At 42.7% G+C, this 19,173-nt stretch overlaps 1 protein-coding gene across 3 annotated transcripts in view; it reads left to right on the top strand.

Moving 5' to 3' along the window:
• Positions 1–19,173, top strand: part of LOC114252986 (glucose transporter type 1) — a 33,489-nt gene that overhangs the window by 9,603 nt on the left and 4,713 nt on the right. The window contains exon 1 of one of the 3 annotated variants that reach the window (XM_028187714.2): positions 15,713–15,830. The exons of the other annotated variants lie outside the window; for them this stretch is intronic. The gene's annotated coding sequence lies outside the window, so the exon portion shown is untranslated. Of the gene's footprint in view, positions 1–15,712; positions 15,831–19,173 lie in introns of those variants that run through there. 3 annotated transcript variants of the gene reach the window in all.

Raw genomic sequence — 19,173 nt, 5'->3', positions numbered from 1 at the left:
GGACCCACTCATCATCAGACCTCTGCCTAAATGAAAGGAATATTTACACGTGCACGATGCACTATAGCGAAATATATTATTCAACCTATATTATTCAACAGATCTTATCTTCGCTGTGTTAAAGTCTAATATCAGCAAGATAATCTTAGTAACATTGTAGTAACCTTAGCGTTGTATCCGTATATCAAAAGGCAAGTGGTCTCGGTTTCCTAGACAAATATAGAAATAGTATGAATATTTATCTTGTACCATCTCAGCCATATGATCTCGTAAAAGTAGGACATACAAAAATAACCTATACAGATTTACGCATACTATCTTAATATCGAGTACACATCATGTTAATATCTTCACGGTGCGACTCTTAATCACGATTGTCTGAGGTCATTCTTCAAGTATTCAAATACAATACAAGAAACGATTTGTCTGTTTTTTTACGAAGTCATCCATGATTCTGGGTGTAAGGTTCTAGTTTCCGGCTAATTAAAGTATAAAAGAACTCCACATCACAAGGTGGCTCTCTACTGTTTGTCAAGAACGAACACTCAGTTTTTTCGGATATATCATGCGATTTCCAAGGAATCTATATATTAATACGTGAAACAAAAACTTTGTATCCCTTTTTACGAAAATTGCGCGAACGGAGGAGTATGTTTTCCACACTTATAGAGAATATTGAGAAGAAGTGCACAATGCTAATATTTTTTTTAAATAATGCATAAAAGATACATTAAATCAATAAAGAAAACATTACACACACTACATACCATGTATTTGACGCACACACGCATGCATACTATTTATTGTCAAACTTTTGTTCATGACGTCTGTTCTCAAATTGAGAATAGATTAAATATTGTATGTCTTTGTTAATATTTTTATAGTGTAGTCTTGGCGAAATTTGTGATTATAGAAGTATAAAATACAATCATAATAGTGTACAACTTACAATTCCAATTAATTATAGTCGAATTTCGACTACTGCGAGACCTCTAGTAGTCTGGAAAAGCTTCTCATACTTGGGTAAGCGGAGGGAAACGAGTCCCTGCCCGAGACCGATCTCCTTCTTCGATCGAATCTTCATAAACATACTTGTATACGTGTTCTCGCGATCCTCAGTAATAAGGGAACGACGAAGATGAAAAATAAAATAAAAAGAAAACAAAAACAATCATTTGCGAACCAAAAATATTTGTCCTTTCTATTTTGTAATTATTTAATTATGTAATTTTATTTTGTATTCTTGATTAAGTCATCTACGAAGCGTTCCTAAGGGAAGCTGAATGTACATGTACCGCCACAAATAGAGAGAGATGGAGAAGTCTCTCAAAAGCCGCAACCCAGCAATAAGACATACGTAACCACAACCACTCCGCCAGGAGTGTACGACTGAGAAGAAGAAGAAGATTTTGTAAGATGTCGATGAAAATCTACACGACACGTTTTTTTTTTTGCCGTTTCTTTACCAGAATTGTATTCGTGGAAAAACGTAGATATTACCTACACGTCGTGCTCTGTGTCCACGTATTGTATCGTGATGAAAAAAAAAAACGTTGCGCGTTCGGTCGCTCGTGAAGAAATGCTCTAAAGGAAATCACGACAACATCATTAAGATAACATTTAATTAAAATGTACACAGGAAAAGAGAATTTCTCGGGAGTTTATTTTGATTTTTGATAAAGCTTCTTGTTAAGAAATGCCTTTAAATAGAACTTCATTGGCTAACGCACTTCACGAGTTTCATTTTGTGGTGACTAGATTTCGGTACATCTTTTTATTTATTGCATAAGTTGTTGTAATAGCTCAGGATCTACGTCGTATATCGTAAAGCCCGCTGAGTTTGTTTCGCCGGTTCTTCTCGGGACTGTGGCTTTTTTTGGTACCGGTGTGGTAGAGTTAACATTGTTATTTATATTTTGACATTCAACAAGTGTGTTATACTGACATCTAAGTTGAAATAAATGATTTTCAATTTTGAATTTTGATATGTCACATTGCGCTACCACCGTCTTTAAGGCTATCCTACATTTCAAATCGGTAGGAGTACTAGAAATATGTACATTAATAATTTTGTAACTACGCATGTCGCCTTGTTCACCAGTCATTAGGCAAATTTACAATATTTCATTTTTATTACACGATGTTATAAGGAATATATGTTGAGTACGCATTTCCTTACTAAAATTGGTACTCGTGTACGAGATACGAACATCAGCACGGTCGTATCGTTTGGTAAGAGTAGGTACGCCGGACGTCTTATCCTTTAGGCCACGACGACTCAAATTACCGACGGAATTATTGGAAATTACCAAATTTATCGATGGTCGAAATTTAGTCTTTGAAGATAATAATTTTACATGTGAACCAAATTGACTTGTACATATGAAATAAATTCTACGCGAGATACTGGTCAACTAATTTTAATCAGTGCCCTATCAAATTGTATTTAATCGATTTTCCATAACTCCATATCGTATTAGTGATTAATACGGATATTACCTATTAAAAGTAGTTTTGATTACATTACAGTCGATCAGCTTATTTTTTGTTGATTGTATATTTGATTAAGTGCGTCTTATCTTTGATATAACGTGGTTTTTTAGTCTTCGACACACTAAGTCGCAGTTGTAGTAATGACAATATAAATATATAGGGACAATTTATTTGAACGTAAGCTTATGTAGACTGTTAGTCACTTTGTCGAGTGATCAACATATTATGATCGGGTTATCTGGTATAAATTCCACTTCGATAAAGCGGCACGACACGAGAACCCTCTCATCGTGGCCGCCGGTAACTACATTCCCGATCCTGCGGAAAGAATGGAAAGCAGTCGACGTCGCCCCAGACACGTTATTTCGGATCCTCCCGATTCACTAACGGTGCTTTTGGGTACCTCAAGCACCGGTCATCTTTCTCGTCGAACCCGTCGTTTGCGACGAAGGGCTCGACGAGTAAATTAACCCTCAGACACAGCCCACTGAGTTTCTCGCCGGATCTTCTCAGTGGGATGCGTTTCCGATCCGGTCGTAGATTCTACGAAGCACGGCTCTTGCTAGGGTTCGTGTTAGCAACGTCGTCAGGTTTGAGCCCCGTGAGCTCACCTACTAGTTAAGATTCCGCTGATATAGCCTCTCAAGGCTATCAGCTTAGGTAGGGAAAAAAAAGTTATAAATCCATACTTTATTAACCTTATAAACATGAAAGTGTGTTTGTTTGTTCTTCCTTCGCGTCGAAGCGAAGCAAATGATTGGCATTTATTTTTTACAAGTGATAGTTTTAGGAATAGGAGCGCTAGGAGGAATACAAAGCAATTTATCTGTATTCTGTATACATTTTTGTTTGGCAAAATAAAGTTTCCCCACAAAAAAATGGAATGTAAAGGTTGTAATTCTCTTCAAGACGCAACCTGAGGGGGTAGAGGCCGCGCGGCGCGCTACCAGCACTCTAGTGCGCCGCCGAGGAGTAAATAGAGCGACCGGTTGGCGGTGTATCGCGTCCCGACCCGGCAGGCTGGTTCTGGTCCAGCAGGGTATTCCGGGACACCAGCGGCACCGTCTGGGCGGCCTGACGGGCTGCCGTACCGAGACCGCCGACGTTCCAGAGCCTTCGATTCGCCTCGAAGGCTCCGTCGGCTGGGCGTCCTTAGGGTGAGCCCTTGGGCCCGCGGTCTGCTCACAACACCATGCAGATCGTTGAGTCTCACATACCCCGCGCGCCCCTTTTGCGCGGGGACCTCGTAGGAGGTTCGGCCCTCTACCCGAAAAAAAAAAAAAAGGGGAGCCGCGCCGTCTGGTTGTAGTGTTGACCGCGGCAACCCCCCCTACCTCATCCGGGTTCTGGTCTCGGAGGGGATCGGACGTCGGGTGTACGAGTGCAGGGGAGTCGTTTAGTGGGTGGGCCCTAAAATCCTTGGGCTCGAGTCTGCTCACAACACCATGCAGATCCCCCATGCGCCCCTTTGCGCGGGGACCTCGTAGGAGGTTCGGGCCCCGGCCCGGAAAAAGAAAAAAAAAGGTTGTAATTCTCTGTATCAAATAAGATACGACTGTGATGTCGTCGTTGTTTATTGTGTTACTGTTTTGAAGTACAAATGGGAAAACCAATGAAACGACTCCTTGGGTTTTGCCGGGGTTGATAACTTTAAATTGATTTGTCGGTGACTAATGCGGTTTGCTGCCTTTTTAAAATATAATTCACGTGTATAATAAAATGCGGTATACACTTCGCTCTGTCTACGACGGAACGCACGAAACATACACATTTGTTGAAAACACTCGCGTGCCACGTTCGTCGACGGTACTTTGAAGAAATCCTTCATAGAAGTGCCGTTAATAACTCCATTGCCATTAAAAAGTGCCCTGCCATTAATAACTGTTCATCGCGATCATATAAATGACTTAGGTACAGATTTATAGTACTTCTAATTGTGTATAATACATTATTGAATTTAACTGAATAAAAAATTATAATGAGCCACCGTAATATTGATTTGAATGAAAATAATGTTGACCAGCTGACCCGGCAGACTTCATAGTGCTTCAATCGATAAATAAAATACCTAAACTTTTGTATAAAATAAACTTAAAACAAACAAAAGGAATCCGTCCGACGGGGGACACAACAAAGGGAAAACAAAATTGTTATTTTTATTTACAGCATTTTGTAGCTTCAAATATTTGATATTTGATATTTTGAGCATTTTGATATTTATTTACCTTTTAACCGTTTACCGTTCTCTGGACTTCCACAAATAATTCAAGACCAAAATTAGCCAAATCTGTCCAGCCGTTCCCGAGTTTGAGCGAGACAAACGAACAACAATTCATTTTTATATATATATAGAAGATATAAGATTATTCACTATTTCCTATAAACTATGCATAACAGGAAGCATAGATAAACTAAACAATGTAAAGTATTAAAATAATAAGGAGATAAAATTAATTAGGCCAAGAACAGAAATTGTAGTATTGAACATGAAAAAACCATACATATTATATTCGACTCTGTGCACGCGTCAAGCGATACGATACAGTGTTAAAATACTACAGACAGTTATAAATTTTTTCTAAGGAAATATGTGCCTATATTGCATTCTCGATTAGCTTCCACGATAATAATAAATAATATAAATAAATAAATATAAATATTTACTAATGATCACGCCACGTTAACTGGTCCCGTGCTAAGTTCGTAAAGAACTTGTGTTACATGTACCAGAGAACGGAAATAATAAGATTCTTATTATACACATACATATACATATTTAATAGACATCCATAACCCTGGAAAAGACATTTATATTTATCATAGAAATATCTTCCCTTGGCGGGATTCGAACCCGCGGCCCCCTTGTGTAGTGACCATGTTAATTTGTAATAATATGTCGTTTAAGTATTGTTAAGGTCACGGGTAGGTATCACGGCCCTGCCTAAATGCGTCACGAAGCACAAATGCATCCTGATTTGTATGACGGAACATAGTCTCAAAGCTGCGTGGCATGTGTCCACGGTCTCCAGTAACTCAATGCCAGGTGGATCGTAAGTTCCCCATCCTAACAAGCAATAAAGCATTGTCAAAGCTAAGCGCAAAGGTGTAATCTAGCATCTGCTTTAAATATTCGCGAATCTACCTTCTTAGCCTTTGGGATTCCGGAGTCTATTTACGCAGTCTTTCAAACTTGATTGACTTTTTGGCGGGAACGCGAGGAGTGAAGTTGTGTGAGTTGTTTTGTTTTGTCTATTTAGTGTTTCTTCGGGTTTAAATTGGTGGTTTATTAACTGCTTAATATCTGTGCGCAAATGTGGGAAAATGAAACAAAGCCGCTGGACGTAACTTCTCGGGATCCACCAAAAAGTCCACTGAAAAAATCTTAGTAAATGACCTTTTTTTTTTTTTTTTTCCCTACCTATGCTGATAGCCTTGAGAGGCTATTTCAGCTTCACCCTAACGTTTGTAGGTGAGCTCGCGGGGCTCAACCGGAGAGTTGCTAACACTGACCCTAGCAAGAGCAGTGCTTCGCAGAGTCTACCACCGGATCGGAAACGCGACCCACTGAGAAGATCCAGCGAGAAACTCAGTGGGCTGTGTCTATGGGTTAGTTCGCTCGTCGAGCCCTTCGTCGCAAGCGACGGGTTCGACGAGGACGGTGACCGGTGCTTGTGGTGCCTAAAAGCACCGTTAATGGATCAGGAGGATCCGTAATGACGTGCTTTGGGCGACGTCGACGGTTTACCATTCGGTCTACTGGGTCGGGTATGTAATTTCCAGCGGCTACGATGAGAGGGTTCTCATGTCGTACCGCCTTCTCAAAATGGCGCAGCGATGCCGACTGTAGATACTTACTAAAAGAGTCGAGCTCCAGGTCGTCGTGGAGATCCACATTCCTAAGGAACCAAGGCGCTCCGACGGCTATCCTGCAGAATCGTGATTGAATAACCTGAAGGGATTTCAAGTGGGTGCGGGCTGCGTGAGCGAACACTACGCTTGCATACGTCATGACGGGGCGTATACAAGTTTTGTAGAGAGTTACCTGATTACGGAGGGACAGTTTGCTTCGACTACAAAGCATTGGATAGAGTCGTCCTAGAATAAACGCGGCGCGGTCGCGTACCGTTTTTATATGGGGACGGAATGTCATCCCTCTGTCGAGGGTGACGCCTAGATATTTGACCTTCGAGACCCACGGTATGGGCTGGCCAAAGAGAGTGATGGGACTAACGGCGGAGGTGTTTGCGCGCCTACTACGGAGTGGGATGCTCGAAGTGATGTTCGGAGGGCGACCCCTTTTGAAGAGCACCGCTGCGCTTTTCGTGGGGTTAATGTCTATTCGCCACTTCCGGAACCACTGTCCCATGGTGGCTACTGCGATCTGGAGTCGCCGATGAAGCAGCGACATCTTCCTACACGAGTAGTAGATAGCCGTGTCATCGGCGAAGAGCGCTAGATGGGTCTCCGGAGACCGGGGTATATCATTGATATACAAACTAAATAATAACGGGGAGAGCGCGGAGCCTTGCGGGACTCCGGCGGTCAGTTGACGGGGACGAGAACGAGTTCCCTCTACTCGATATCGAAACGAACGGTTCGACAAGAAGTCTCGTATGATGAGCACGAGTCTGTCTGGCACTCCCATGTTGTACAGTTTATAAATTAAACCGTTGTGCCAGACTTTGTCGAACGCCTTCGCGATGTCGAAGAAGAGGGCGCCGGTCGGGATTTGTTTACGCCTATTTAGTCCTATCAGAATGTGCTCCGTGAGGCGGTGCACTTGTTGTACGCACGAGTGCTTAGAGCGGAATCCGAACTGTTCGTCTATGAGAATTTTGTTCGCGGTAACAAAATCCCAGAGGCGTTTCCTAAGGAGCCGTTCGTAAATTTTTCCTATCGTCGAGAGGAGACTAATCGGACGGTAACTAGAGGTTTCGTTTGTCGGCTTGCCCGGCTTATGTATACCGATAACGTCCGCTTCTTTCCACACCGCGGGAAAGATGCAGTGCGTCATAGCGGCATTTAAAATTGTAGCCAACATTGCTATCAGTTGGACTGGCAAGAGTTTTAGCGCGCGGTTGTGGATGCCGTCGGAGCCGGGTGCCTTCCTAGGTTGAAGGTTGTGGATCGCGTCTCTAACTTCGTCAGTGGTAATGGGGGGTAACGCGTCCGAGGGCGGCAGGGAAGCTCTGCGCTCGACCTCCCTGTCGACTAACTCGGTGTGTTCGGGGTCCGCGTGTTGAGTGCTGGTGGTGCACTGCTCTTGCAGTGCATCGGCCAGCAGCTCCGCCTTGTCATCGTCATCGAATGCCGGTGGTTGGCCTGAAGGGCGAACGAGGGGAGGCATAGTAGCGGTAGTTTCGGATTTGAGAGTCCTAGCTAGTCGCCAGTATGCTTGGTGGGAGGGCGCGAGTTGTTCTAAATAACTATGCTAATTATCGTTACGCGCGTCGCTTAAGCGGGAGTGGACTTCGCGTTGTAGACGACGCATCCGAATCCGGTTTGAATGCGTGGGAAGACGATCGTAGGCCCGGATTGCCGCGTTCCTAACTCTTAAGAGATTCCTAAGATCGGGGGACAGTCTGATGCGGTGGAAGCTGTCCTCCACATCGACTTCTTTTGAAGATCTAATGATCGCGGAAGAGATGTGATCGGTAATGATGTTTATGGATTCGACGGTGTCCTCGGGGGATGGATTCGAATCCGGGCCGTAAGGGAGGATTGGCGGAGCGGCGTCGGCTAGGCACGTGCCCAGCTTATTCCAATCCACCATGGTCCTCGTAACAGTGACTGGGTTGTGAGGGCGACCGAGCTGCATAACGACAGGTCGGTGGTCTGAGTCGAGCTCTGACATTGCTTCGATGGAACGCAAGCGCAGAGTTACGTTCCTAAGCAATGCCAGGTCTATAGTGCTCGGACGGAGCGCGATGTTATACGGATAACATGTTGGAGTTGGGGGACCGACTATTTCAAAGGTGAGGTCGTCTATAAACGCGTCGAGACGCCTACCGTTCACGTTTGTACGATGGCAGTTCCACCTAGTGTGGTGGCAATTTAAATCGCCTGCCAGGATGACGGAGTCTCCCATGCCGAACAATGACTCGATGTCACTGCTCAGGAGGGGCTTGTCCGGGGGGAGATAAACGGATGCGATGACGATCGGCTGGTGTCCCGTCAGCGAGATACGGCACACTGACGCCTCGATATGTGAGAGCGAGGGAGTATCGAGAGGGACAACGTGCAGGGCCCGCCTATAGTAAATGGCAGTCCCGCCTTTGGAGGCGGTGAGTCTGTCATTCCTAACCATGGCGTAATTCGCGACTTTCGGGTCGCAACGCGAGGGCTTCAGACAGGTTTCCTGCACTAATAGAATATCTATAAGATTATCGCGGAGAAATTCGAAAATTTGATCGCGTTGCCGCGCGAGTCCGTTAGCATTAAAGAATGCTAACGTAAGGGAATACGGTTTTTCTCTACCTTTTTGCGCCATTGGTTACCGGTAAAGATTTACAAAGTGCGGGACACGGACTCGTATACGTCCATGTGGTCGAACGCGGCCGCGAGTCGCTGTTCGGGGGTTACCGACCTACGGATAGCGTCTGCGAACGATCGCAGACGGTCGAAGTTGACCGCAGTGACGAAGTCGCGCACGAGCGCGAAGTCGTTGGCGGCAGAGGGTTGCGGGGGAAGGAACGCGGGCGCGGGTCGAGGTGCGAGCAGGGGCTGGGGCGCGGGGCGTGTCGCGAGCGGGGGCGGGGGTGCGGTTTGCGTTCCCGCCTTCGTATACGGCAGCGGCTTTTTCCACGCCGAGACCGTGGGAACTGCAGCCGGCACGAAGGCGGGTTTCGGCACTGAAGGCGCCGAAGTCTTTGGGCCGACGGTTCGGGGGGCTGGGTGGGTCGGACGTTTACGCGGAGCCCTAGGACATCCACGGTAGTTCGCGGGGTGCCCTTGCTTAAGGCATAGGACACAGCTTGGAGGTTCGGTCGCGGTTTCCCTAACTCGCGAGCAATCTAATGTGGCGTGATCGCCGAGGCACTTTACGCAGCGGGGGCGCGCGTGGCAATTACGAGCCGAGTGGCCGTAAAGCTGGCATCTGTAGCACTGCCCGGGAGTGCCACGTCTATGGGGGGCTTCAATTGAGATCCCGGATAGGCCGCAAATTGTCGTGAGACTTGCGATCTTCTTTTTGGCCTCCGGGGTGGGTTCTAGCGCTACTAGAATCATGTTGTAGGGCTGTTTGCCCCGCCCACTGTGCATCCGGTGCACACTAACTAGCGGGAGGGACTGAGCGGTCAGATTCTCCTTAATGTACTCGATATCTAGCTCTTTTGGGACTCCGCGTATTACTACGCGGAGCTCGCGGTCCTCCTGAAGAGCATAGGTGTGAAAACCTATGTTCTCCTTTCGGAGGTATGAAGAGAGGGCCCTATGGTCGCCCGGCGTTGCGACCTTTATCTGAATCCCATGCGCGACGTTACGCGCATGGGTATAATTAATTTTATTTGCCTGAAGGGCCTGGGAAACGCGGTACCACGCAGTTTTTTCCTGGAGAATCAGCGGGGGCGGGGCAGCTACTTTAGGAGCGGGCGCGGGTTTGGGACGCGGCGGTGGGGTTACACGGCGAGCGGAGTCCGACTCCGGTGTCACGACTACCTGCGGGCGGGAGGCGGTCGCGGATTTAGTCTGCTTCGTCGTGGAGCTCCGGGACTCCACGGCGCGAGTACGCTTTTTACCGCGCGTTACGGTTTGGAACCTATCCGAAGTTCCAGGCTGAGGGCTTGACGCGGATTCGAAATCCATCTCCGATTCTGTATCGGAGCCTGAACTCGAAACGATCGAGGTCGCGACGGACGAAACGCGCGATGACGTAGTCGACGCGGGCGCGGGGGTGGGGGTAGCGTTAGGCGCTTCGTGAGTCGCTACGTCGGAACGTGCGCTCGAACTTGACGCGGCGGCTGGGGGCGCGCGGCGTGCCTCCGAGGCACGTTTGAAGTACGCGGCGACGGACGCGGGGGGGGAGGGATTGCCACGGGCGGCCCTAAACTCTAGGTACTCGGCCCTAATTGACGGGTACCTATCCCGGAGGAACCCGACAATATCACTAGCACTATCTTCTTCCATTTTTTTCGGTCTTCTTGCCCGGGGGGGCGGCCCCGGGACTTTTGTTGAACTCGCCGAAAGGCGAGGCCTCGGATAGGATTTGTAACCCCCCTGTGCTGCAGAACAGCAAGGAGCAGGGGGGGGGAATGCCTATGCCGTGAAAACGGCAATCGGCGGGGAAAAGGAAAGGAACCCGCTCGGGCTGTATAGTGCTACAGCAGGCAGAATCGCGAGCGGGGGTCTAGTCTTGAAAAAGACTGTTGTTTTGGGAAGGGTTAGGAAATCGCTAGCCTGTGAGTGCCACAGGAAGCCTGAACGTAGCGATTGGTTTTGCCTTGAAAAAGGCAGTTGGTAAAGGGTGGGTTCGCGGTTACAAAACTTTAGCGCACAAAAATGGACTCCGAGACGCAAATCGCAAGCGACCAACGGATCGGCACGTCCGCACTACCGAATTGTAAGCACGATGTATTCACGGTCACTACACTGTCGAGCACAACTGTGAGTTCAGAGACGCAGCTCGCAAGCGGGCCACGGATCGGAAAGCACGTCCGCGCACGACCGAGTCGTGAGCGAGAATGTAAATGACCACCATTTTACTGAGATTATATTTCATCCCATATCATCTCATTTCATATCATTTAATTTCATCACAGTTGATTAATATCTCAAATTGATCATCATCATTTCATTTCACTCCATATTATCATTTTTCATAAAAATATAAATTAAAATAAGACATGACTTAAAGGTCTCAGTTACCAGGTCATAAAATCCCTTAAAAAAAAATCAAACTTGATTGTTCTAAAAGAAATAAAGTTCAGAACCCAAAAGCTAACTATCAAATAAATTTTTTATTTGCTTATTTGGGTGGACGAGCTCACAGCCCACCTGGTGTTAAGTGGTTACTGGAGCCCATAGACATCTACAACGTAAATGCGCCACCCACCTTGAGATATAAGTTCTAAGATCTCAGTATAGGTACAACGGCTGCCCTACCCTCCAGACCGAAACACATTACTGCTTCACGGCAGAAATAGGTAAGGCGGTGGTACCTACCTGCGCGGATTCACAACAGGTCTTACCACCAGTACTCACAAGGTCAATCCGATATCGAAGTTTCTGTAAACACGCTTCAATTAAAATCATTAGAAGTTTTTTTTTTAATTTCTACTAGAAAAACAAGTTTAATTACAGTCAATCGTAGTCGAAAATATGGTAAAGAACAGTTTGTTATTACGATGTCTGTGTTGAAAAATAATTCTTGTAATTCGAACGACAAATTGAATGAAATAACAGATTATGGACAGTAATTTTATCTATTCAGAAAAGAAGTCTGCAGAGAGACCTTGGGAATACTTTTATTTAAGGAATAAAAATAACAGATTTGTATGTGTTTAATAGTTTTTTTCCCTACCTTATTCGCTGGTAGCTTAAGAGGCAATTCCAGCTACGACCGGACGGGTAGGTGAGCGTACGGGCTCAACCTGGGAGAATTTCCTAACACCAGCCCTAGCGAGAGCAGTGCTTCGCAGAATCTATCACCGAATCGGAATCGTGACCCACTGAGATGACCCGGTCAGAAGCTCAGCCGGCTTTGTTTACTAATCACATGAATACGATTTATACGTCGTGACATCCTTTTATTGATACGTTATACGATGTACTGAGACGTGGTCGCTCACAATGTGCCTCATGAGAAGGCTCAAGGTCACCCAAAGAGCAATGGAGAGGGCTATGCTCGGAGTTTCCCTGCGAGATCAAATCAGAAATGAGGAGATTCGCAGGAAAACAATGGTAACCGACATAGCCCAAAGAATTGCGACGTTAAGTGGCAGTGGACATTGCGCGTAGAACGTTCTTGAGTGGCGATCGCGCACCGAAAGACATGGTGTGGGTAGGCCTCCCACAAGATGGACCGACGACCTATTGAGGTTCGCGGGGATTCACTTGATGCAGGCAGCGCAGAACCGGTCTTTGTGGCAAGGCTTGGGGTAGGCCTATGTCCAGCAGTCTCCTCCCGGTGATGATCACGGGGCGACCCAAGGGGGTTGAGACTGCACCGCACGCTACCGTCACTCTAGCGCGCTGGCACCAGGAGGACGGGAAGGCGCGTCGGCGGCTGCGGACTGCGATGCGGTCCGCATTGTCGTCGTCGCTGTCGTCGCCGAACATATTATGGAAGGGCAACCCGGTGGGCGGTGTATCGCGTTCCAACCCGGCGAAGGCCTATGTCCAACAGTGGACTGATAAGAAGAGGTCTGTGGGCTGATAAGAAGAAGTATATTATACTTAAAAACATTAATAATAACTTAAGTAACAATACAAATTACCCTATGGCCCCTGGTCAGGATATCAATTAGATCAAAGTAATAAAGTTATTGTGTTGTCATCAGTCTTAATATTCGTGTGCAAATTTTTGAGTTTCAATCGAACGTCTTGAAGTTGGTTAAAATTACATTCAAAGATTCCGTTAAATATATAGATAAATAGATACGGGTCACGCTAGCAAAAACCTGTTAAAAAAAGAACCATCTAAACTTTAGATTCTAAATTTTAGTTTAGATTAAATTGTAAACCAATAAAATACATTCAGAGCTAAATAAAAAAATCAATATAACCCGTATTTTTGCTTCTGTTTAGAATTAATTTTGTTGCGTCATTACGGTTCTTAATACTCATGTTAATTAAGGAATTAATGCGAAATCGGTTACCCTAACTTTATATTCATTTGTTACATCATGTAATTTGAGTAACGTAATTATCGTTTTCATTGAATGTTGTTTGTGCTAAAGGTTCAATGACATGCATAACTGAGCTGCGTTGTCATGTTGGTGGATTTATGTTATTGGATAATATGTATGCTGTTGGTATACCTTTAATAAAAAAAATAAGCCTGGCTGATAGTGAATCTTTGAGAATCGGCGGTGTTCATAATGTCATCTAATTTTAGGATAAAAAGTTTATAAGGTGAGGTGACAGAGAGAGAAGAAGAATCTAGAAGATAGACCGATGTCTATCTAAAGTTTACCTCTGACGTCGGTACTACATATGTGGACGCATGTTTACAATTCATTCACAATGATCTGTTTAAAATAACAGTCGCAATAAATGCGTAAATCGTATTATCAAATGACAAACATAAAATTACGTCGAACCGGATATTTTAACGAATGGTTATATGTGATACGAATAGATTTTTTTTTAAAGGAAGATAGATTTTTAGATAATTGATTTGCTGATTAAAGTCTACGATTTTGGGGTTGGTCAAATTGTGGATCAAAACAAACTACAAACTGGATACCACCCGTTAGATCAAGGCAGGGAATTACAGGGAAAATGATTATTTTTTAACGAAATTTGAATGACATACTCGGTCCTGGTGTTGGAAGGTATAGGGCAAGGCACTATAGCGTCAATGCAGTCGCCGATTTTGAGATATCAGGCTTAGTCTCCAGTTTAATTACGGCTGTCTCTTCAAATCGGTGGTGCAGTAATTAAAGCCCCTGACTGTTGCGCCAAGGATCGTGAGTTCTATTCCCACGTCGGGCAAACATTCGTGTGATGAACAGATTTGTCTGCTCTTTGGCTGGGTGTTTATCATCTATATATTTATATGTTTAAACTTGTATATGTCAGTCTCTGGTACCCATAACACAGGGAATCCTAAATTGGGGCCGGATGACTGTGCGTGATTTGTTCCCAGTTGTTATTATGATTATAAAAATCAGAGTACACGACTGCTTCTTGGCCGAATAATCTTACGGCACTAATGATGAAGAGAGAAATGAGGGAGGTGAAAAGGAAGCTAGATTTGCAGAGATAATAAAATGTGAAAGTTTTTGTGTTTGAATCTTTGTTACTCAATAACGCACATATGTCTGAACCGATTTTAATGAAATTTCGCGCAATATACGCTCTGTAGCCTTAATTAACAGACATGGCCCGGGCAACATCGGGTATATCTTATATACGTACCAAAATAAACTACAAATCGTCTGGTAGTTTACGAACCGGAGAAGGGGGCATAAGTAACTCTTTATACCGGAAAATGTAACATGTTTTTATTCTATTTTTGTTTTACAAATTCTAACTGAACCGTGGTACACGACTGGTAGAGAAATAAGGCGTTGATAAAACTATTGCGAATGAATGATGGGTCAGTAATGCTTGTAGAAGCTGGAGCTAGACAGTCTGTGCCGTGAATTTAAATATTCGAGTAGGTACATATTTAAATGCCACGTGTCTGATGGAATTAATGAGACCGCGCAAGGTAATTTTAGTCTTGTTATTGTCTTCAATGTTAGTGCTTGAATAAACTGGTTTTTCTTACGATTGTAAAGCTTGGAGCACAAGTTATGTTCGTATCCGAGTATACAATTGATTATTTTCTCATTTATCTTTGTAAGCTGTTTTTGAAGTCTGAGATAATAGTTATTTTATATGATAATTATTAACATGTTGTAGGTGAAAAAATGAACTTTTCCATAGAGTATGTTAAGGGTTATTAACAATAAAATGAATAAATCATTAGAAAAACAATCATCAGAAAAACAGTTTCATTGTAACTTATGGATATTCGGTCTGTATTACTCGGTATGTATTACTAAGTATAGCAAAACTTATTCTAAAAATTTTTTTAAATGTGTACTCAGGTACATATTTAAAGAGTCGATCAAGAAAGATCCAGAATTCTGTAATCAAAATGAAGTTTCCTAAAACTAAAACTAAAAGTAAACTGTCTTGGATTGAGGGTAACTTTTAAATTTTATTACTTGGTACCTATCTAATAATACATCTATTTCACAGTGCTGTCCAAACCATAATATAAAGTATTTTATACTAATGCAAAATTTAAGTAATAAGTATTTAAAATTCACTTTTATAAAATTTTGAAATATTAGACATTAAATTTTACTACCTCCACTAAACATAAATTTATGTATTATTACGAAATAGAAGAAGAACATTTTTGTTTGTTTGTATGTCTTTTCCTTTCTCATTAATCTCAGAGTGGCTGAACTTTTATTTTAATTCGAATTTTAATGATATCAACAAACGCAACAGTGTGTCTGCGCCTTAACAGCGGTTTCACTCGGACGACCTTACGTCCGCCATCAGTGCGTTTCACACCGCCGTAGTGAACCGTCAAAGTATTGATATTCTGTTGAAATTATTACAAAATTATATTAATTATATATCGAAAGTTAGTGGAAGTGCTAATCATTTCATATAAGGTACGTGTCGCGACTGACTTAGACTTAATTCGATGATGTTTTTAAAGAAACTTTAAGACTTTTTTTCATCATAATAATATTTGTGGATGTGTCAATTGTATATTTTTTTTTCTAATGTATTCACCGCAGGTACACGGTTTCTGAGAAATAGTCTTTTAGGAAAAAAAACCAAATATGTTCAAAGTGATCTCAAGGAAAATTTGTATAGTGTTTTGTTTTTATTTTATATGTTGAAATAAATGTCGTTTGTGACTGGAATTGCTAAACCAGTCACGGCGAACGCTCGCCTTGGTTTCAATATAAATACCACATAAAACAAATATTCATTATAACCTTAAAATGGTCTTTTCATTTGTAAACCTCCAGAGGCAAAAGAAACTTCTCGAAAGACAATTCGGTACGGTTTTTTTCCCGCTAATGCTGATGCCGAGCAAGGAACTCTCCTTCACTCAATCCATTAACTGTTCTAGAATGCCGGTTGCGCTTTTTTATTCAATATTTCTCAATTTTGAGACTTAAGACATGATTTTTTGGTGACCAAAGCCCTCGCCAAAACGCGAATACCGGTATGTACTCCTGTTCCTCCTACATCAGATGCCTTAATTGTGCTATTGAAAACACATCACATGAAAACACATATAAACATCTCGTGTTTATATGTTGCACAACAATCTCTTGTTTATTTTATCCACGGAATGTATTCGAAACTTTCTTTTCGTAGTTTTGGAATCTTAAATTGGCCGTTGAGTCAAAACATGACTATGCCAGTGGTAGTTTCAGAATTGCTGAACGAAACAGATGTTTTTGCGGTCGGTACCAAACATTAAGCTATTATCCGTTAATTAGTCATGCTAATTGTACCGACTGTGTCTAATTCTCGGTACGTGTCTTTATCAATAGTTTTTATGGATGTACCGTAAAGTTTTTCTTACAATTTCGCAAATGCCATTTTGGCGCCCGTATTATTAATAGTTAATAATATTTATTTGTTATTTTAATGCAATAGTGTACACATTGGTTACGCTCGTTTAGACAGTAATGCAGGGTATCGCTTTGGACGCGAAAAGATATTGTAGATTGTGGACTGACTTGGATTACATTAATTACGAGTATAATATAAATATTACAAATTGAATACAGACGAAGCTACAGGATTTTCTTGTAGAGTAACATTTAATCTATTACAAATAAAAAATTAGATAACGCTATTGCCTACAATGATTATTTGTCGGTTAACGACTATCTAATTATTTTTATTGCTATCAAAGATTAGCTTATAGATATTCAGATAAGCGATTACCCTAGACTTATTATGGAACATTAGAAATCCTTTGATCTAAGAAAAGACTGCTTCTCTTTGTATTTTTACGTGGTTGCATGGAAAGTATTTATTGTAACTGTTTTAGATGATCCGATCATCACTTATTAGATTCAACCCTACAATTTTCCTTAATTTCGTTTCACAGTAGGTTCCTAAACATAATTTTTATATCCGGCTCTGAGACGAAATGCCTTCTATAATGTTTCTCTATATCTATGACATGTCATACGCGAGGTTCGAAAAAACAAAATTGAGATTTGGAACTTACGTGTCAAGTTGTGTGGCGGTATTTACGTTGTTGTGCTTGCGGGTTCTGGTAACCACTGAACACCAGATGAACTTGTTCTATAAGCCAATAAAATAATCATAAAAAAGGAGACTATACTAGATCTAGACTAAACTATACAGATCCGCTCCGCTCTTGATTCCACATTTCGCAACGCCCCTCACACCGCCAGAGATAGAAACAGTTGCAGGAAAATCGAGCGAGAGAAAGTGATACAAAAGGTTGGTCACGAGGCTCAGTACTAAGGAATACCACGCAGGGAAGAGGATACTAGTACTTAAAACAGAATTCGCTATGTGGATGTGTGGTATAAAATAAAGACCAATACAAAAAAAAAAAAAAAACTAGAGCTTGGAGTGTGATCAGACGACTGTCTCGTGTTTCTTGGTCGACGATCGTATTCATGCTGTTACATTGTGTCTATTGGCTTATGCTGTTATCAAGCAATCGATATTTTAAAAGCATTATCGCAATCGACCGTTTGTTTCATCTCATTTAGAGATCTCGTTTCTTATCTCAGTAACGATAAACTCAACGTAGCAAAGATATAAATTTTACTACATCCAGTTTTGTTCTAACGCTTGTACGCGTCAAGTAGTCGTGAGTGAGTCGTATACATATTTTAAAATTTTATATTCTACTTTGCTATGACTATAATTGCTTGTTTGTCGTGTTATATGTATTACCTTTACAAGTCTTTTTTTTCTCTGTAGAAATTAATGGTTTTTTATCAGTTTGTCAGTATATCTATAAAAAGTATCCGTTTTCTGCATTTTTTATGATCATTTTGTGTTTTCTTCTTCTTCTTTAATATCTCTCTCTGGGCAGAGTGGATGTGAACATCATGTGCTTAGTGACGGGTTTTACATCCCGATGCTATTTCGCTGCGCTATTTCGGTTTCGCGTCTTGGACTTACTTGCATGGGCAAAACATTGGTTGGGGTCTTTTGTGCTTAGTGCGAGTTTTTTAACGTTCTCGATAGCGTAAAAGTTAACCCAATTTTGTGTGCAGTTGGAACAGCGACCCTAGCAGCAAACGTAGGCAAACGATCCCATTCCATACAAATATGAGCTAACTTTTACGCTATCGAGATCGTTAAAAAACTCGCACTAAGCACACTGATCTGGTCAGTCCACGTTGCGATAGACTTGCCGCGCCCTCTGAACCAGTCTACCTTGCCCCGGGTTGACAGGCGCTCGATCGTTTTCTTAAAATAGGTTCCAACTACTTGTGGACCGGTAAGTGAGCTCACAGGCTCAACCTGAGAGATTTTGCTAACACTGGTCCTAGCAAGAGCATCGCTGAATCTACCACCGAATCAGAATCGCCACCCACAGAAGATTCGACGAGAAACTCACTGGGTTGTGTCTATGGATTCTTTGGTGACTATAGTGTGTTAATGCATAATAGCCACGGATCCCTTCTTCATTTACCGATTACTAAAACTTTCTGAAAAGTCTCTTATCTTGGCGAAATTCCTATAGCTTAATAAAAAATCTTAGTGTGATTATCATCATGCATTCGATCCATTATACTGTATGTATCCTTTATTGATAAGAACTAGTTTATTTGTACATCGTTTTATTTCAGCCTGATTGTTAACTTTTCTCTCTCTCTCTCTCTCCCTCTCCCTCCCTCAGTCTGACGGTTAATTTAGTAGTGAGACAATTCTTCTTCAGATCAACTAAATGCATCATAATTGCGTATAGATTTTCGAGAAGAAACCAAAATTAGA

This window comes from Bombyx mandarina, chromosome 06 (genome assembly GCF_030267445.1).
Source record: "Bombyx mandarina strain Sakado chromosome 06, ASM3026744v2".
NCBI classification, from domain to species: Eukaryota; Metazoa; Arthropoda; class Insecta; order Lepidoptera; family Bombycidae; genus Bombyx; species Bombyx mandarina.
The sequence above is the reverse complement of the archived record's forward strand: the minus strand, read 5'-3'. Positions and strand labels throughout refer to the sequence as shown.